The sequence below is a fragment of the Anomaloglossus baeobatrachus genome, chromosome 4 (assembly GCF_048569485.1).
Source record: "Anomaloglossus baeobatrachus isolate aAnoBae1 chromosome 4, aAnoBae1.hap1, whole genome shotgun sequence".
Classification (NCBI taxonomy): Eukaryota; Metazoa; Chordata; class Amphibia; order Anura; family Aromobatidae; genus Anomaloglossus; species Anomaloglossus baeobatrachus.
In genome coordinates, this window is record NC_134356.1 from 476,334,025 (window position 1) to 476,338,827 (window position 4,803).

The window sequence follows — 4,803 nt, forward strand, 5'->3', positions numbered from 1 at the left end:
ATTTCCAGAGCTGTAATTAGAGTGCAATCATCAATGGTTATGTACATTTTCTGCAGTAATAATAGCAGGCAGAACATTAAAGCGGGCTTTACACGCTACAACATATCTAACAATGTGTCGGCGGGGTCACGTCGTAAGTGACGCACATCCGGCATCGTTAGTGGTGTTGTAGCGTGTGACAGCTATGTGCGACTGAACGTAAAACCGTTCATCGCATACACGTCGTTCATTTCCTAAAAATTGCACGTCGGGTTGTTCAATGTTCCCGTGGCAGCACACATCGCAGTGTGTGACACCCCGGGAACGATTTAGGCGTGTCACAATTAATTGAAAGGTATAAAGCAGGCTTTACTCACACACCAGCTCTGCTGAGTCAGACGCAACGTTTCAGGAAATGGGAAAGAATTTTTTTCTCTAGAAATTAAAAAAGATTAGATATATCCACATATAAAGTAACTTAATAGGTTCCTAAACTGTTCTCTTGTTAGTAACAAAAAAGTAAAAAAAAATATATATATACACCTCTATTGTACACAGCTAGGCAAGTGACTACCAGACAGTTACCACCAGACAGCATGTTAGCATTTTGCGTGGCCAGACATTACCTTAAAACTGTCTGGATAATCGGGTCGATAATATAAGGAGGATGTGGCTATTCTGTATTTTATTCATACCCGTTGATACTTTCTTTATGTAATTGTATTTTGCTGAAAAAATTTCAATAAAAACAGATTTATCATAAAACTGTCTGGATAAAACGGTATAAGAATCACTTGAAATGTAATGCTGGAAGATAAAAAAAAATAAATACAAAATATTTATCCCCTTCCCCTCTATATGGTTAAATGCTAGTTGAAAAAAAAAAAATACACAAATAGAATTAACTCTGCTGATCGTTTTCAGGTGGCTCCACTCCAAAACATTAACAAAACACCCAAATATGCATTTTGAGCAAAAAAACAAACAAAAACAAAAAACACCACAACACAAGACTCGCTTTTCAGGATTTTTTTTTTTTTTTTTTAGCATCTTTCAACCTAGGAGGACAGCTCAAAAGGCACCAAGGCTTCTTTATGACAGTATTGACAGCGAGTTTTGTTTCAGGTTAAAAATAAAAAGGAATAGAAAACACAAGTATAGAGGAAAAAAAAAAAAAAAAAAAAAAGTGTTTCCATAATCCTTTCAGAAAAAAACTTTTTTTCTTCTCAACAATTTTTTTTTTTTTTTTACAATGAGTTGTAACATTCATTTTACCCTATAGTGTACTGCAATGGTTGAAGAAGAAAAAAAAAAAAAAAAAAGTTCCAAGTGTGGAGAAATTGTGACAAAAAAAAAAAAAAACCACCCCAAAAAAACCGCATTGTTTTTGGCAATTGTTTCTTTTTTCCTCCATTGTGTGGCAAAAGTGACCTGGCACTGATGAGGAGAATAGATTTATGATTACAGTGATACCAAATATGTCCAGTTTATTTTTATTTTAGTGGTAAAACAAAAACCTTTTTTGGGTTGTGTCGCCATTTTCTGAGATTTGTAGCATTTTCATTTTTCAATAGATTGAGCTGAATTATGGCTTATTTTTTGCGGTATGAGTTCACGTTTTAGGATAGAAATGATATTTTGATCACTTGTTACAGCATTTTTATCTGATATTGCATCAACCAACAAAAACTTTGTTTTGGAGTTCTTGATTCTTTTTTTCCCGTTATTTACAAATCAGGGGAATTTTTTATATATATATCCATCTATCGGACTTTTCTGAACTTGACAATTCCATGTGTTTTTTGTTGTTTTTTTTATTATCTTTAATGGGGGAAAAAAACTTTTTTTGTTAACCTGTGATTGTCTGAACTGTGGACGAGCACATTGCGTTTCACAAATTTATGGATGGGACTGGCCTGAGATTTGTACAATTAAGTTAAACAGGCCTAAGGAATCAGTCTGATGACTGTTTTCAGTTCACGTGTGCAAGTATGGATGACAGAGAACAATTATAGTTAGTGCAAAAAATTATTGCAGAATGCACCATTCTAGAAAGTGTATGTAAAGGCAGGCAGGTCCTTCACCCAAACACACCGTGCCAGTCACCTCCCCCCCCCCCCCCGGTCATTACAATGGTCATCCAAACACAGCTGCAGAGTAATAATCCTCACCAGGCTCACTAATTTCAGCAAAACCATGGACCAGGTTATAGAGTGAAAGCGTACCTCCACTATCACAAGAAAATTAGTATAATGCAGTATAGATTTTCCAAAGCAATTCATTTCTGCTGATAACCCTGAAAGTCTGAGCTGCGGCCTACATTGAAACATCCCACGTCTTGTTCCTGCTGCCAGACTACCCTTTTGGGTGTTAGAAGACTTACCAGCACTCGGTAGAACGCTGCATATTTCACTGTGACCGGCAGCACAGACTTCTGGCGGTCCATGGTGCAGGTTATCACCAGAAAACGCTATTAGAGCGATTTAGGCCATGTGCATATGTTGAGTATCTGGCGAGTTTTTACCTCAGCGTTTGTAGCCAAAACCAGGAAGGGGATAAAAATAAAAATACAGAAGAAGTAGTGCCTGTGTTTCTATTCTACTTTTCCTCTGATTGTCCCACTCCTTGTTTTAGCTTAAAAAACTGAGGTAAGTAACTCTGGAGAAACTGGAGATACATTTTATAAACCATTAAAATCAGATCCTTGCAAAACAGCATCTTATTCACTCTGGAAAGTCCAGCCTCTTAGGATAGACGTAATGCCCAACTCACCACAGTGCTCCATGCAGCCATTGTAATTAATTATGTGCTAAGCGGCTACTCCCAGACCTTATTACAAACTCCTATTTGTATCAGGACAAAATCCTATTGGATAGAATCATTTTTAAGGGTGGAAACCATTTAACCCCTTTTCTACTCAAAAGGCTTGATACTTGTTTTGGACTAGGAAACTAGCACATTTTTAGGCTAGCGCCACACATCCGTGCTGCCGGCACGTGTTTGTCATTTTTTACACGTACCGGCGGCACGGAGACACGTTAACCAATGCTACCCTATTGTAGCAGGGACACACACGTAAAACCACACGGAACGTGTGTCCGTGTGCGTTTGTACGTGTGTGCGTTTTTCAAAGCGCTGACATGTCAGTGTTTTCTCCCGCAGCACGGGTGTCACACGGCCCGCACCCGTACCACACGGGTGTAGTGTGGATGCGGTCCCGTGTGACACGTGCCGGAGAAAACACACATGTCAGTGAAAAAAAAAAAACCATTAACTCACCTTCTCCAGCCCTCCTGTCTCTGCCGCTGCTGCCTCTTGCTGCCGACCGCCGCTCATTATTCTCATTGAATATTCACTTCACTGCCTGGCAGCAGCAGCAGCGGGGAGACGGGAGGGCTGGAGACCGAGGATCAGCACCACGGACAGCAGCGCGGACAGCAGGAAGGACCAGGTGAGTATGTTAATTACCGGTTCTACGTGTGCTATCGCGGATAGCACACGTAGAACACACGTGTCACGCACGTACCAGAGACACGTACTTACCTGCACGCAACACGCAGTGAAAATACGTGTCTCTCGGCACGTGCGTGAATTTCACGTGAGTGTGGCAGAAGCCTAACTTTGTGTGCTTCACAATTTTATTTTTTTACCAATTAGTAATGGTGTTATGGTATTTGCAGAGTCTATGTTTAATTTGTATCTATTTTTTAATTTTATTTCTTTTTTATCCCTTCTTTCACATCATACTCACTTGGGATTTCCTCACTTAGGAAATGATTAGATAATTACGGTTCAGATCCTTTAATTTAATTTAGGACAAAGCTAAGGCTCACTCAGATGTCCATTTTTTTCTCGTACGTGGAACCCATAACTTTTTTATTATTCCATCAATATAGCCATATGAGGGCTTCTGTTCTACAGGACGAGTTGTACTTTTGAATGTCACCATTGTTTCTGCCCCATATTATACTGGAAAACGGGAAACATTCGAAGTGCAGGGAAATTGCAAAAAACAGTACATATGCACAATTGTTTTTTTATTTACCATGTTAGGCCCGTTTCACACGTCAGTGAAAAACACTGACGTTTTTTCCTGGCGTGTAAAACACGCACATGTCCCTCCGTGTGCCGTGAATTACGGCCCACGTGGGTTGTCTAAGTGCAATCCGGGCTCTGTTCTACGTGGCCCGTGATTGCACTTAGAAATCAACTCACCTGTGCCAGCTCCCACTGTCCTTGGTGCTGATCGCTCCCGCGGTGCGGCATCCGGCCGGCGCTGACCCCCGCAGCAGCTGCTTGCACTTAGAAATCAACTCACCTGTGCCTGCTCCCGCTGTCCTTGGTGCTGATCGCTCCCGCGGTGCAGCATCCGGCCGGCGCTGACCCCCGCAGCAGCTGCTTCCGGGTCGGCTGTGTCGTGCATCATGAATATGCGCGACAGTAATGAGTAATGAAGCAGCATGCAGAACGGGCTGCAGAGAGCATCGCTGAAGCCGGGTGAGTAAAAATGTTTTTTATTTTAAAAGCACGTTTTTTTCTGGCACGTGTTTCACGGACCACACCACTGCGTGGTCCGTGGGACATCAGTGATGCCAGAAAAAAAATGGACATGTCTCCGTGCGGCAATCACGGACACACGTGAACGCTGCACGGAGACATGGTCAGTGAAACATCACTGACGTGTGAGCAGACCCATTCATTATAATGGGTCTGCGTATGTCAGTGATTCTGGTACGATTAAAAAAAAGCACAAACGTACCAGAATCACTGACGTGTGAAACAGGCCTTAACTATATGATAAAACTGACTTATTAGTATAATGTC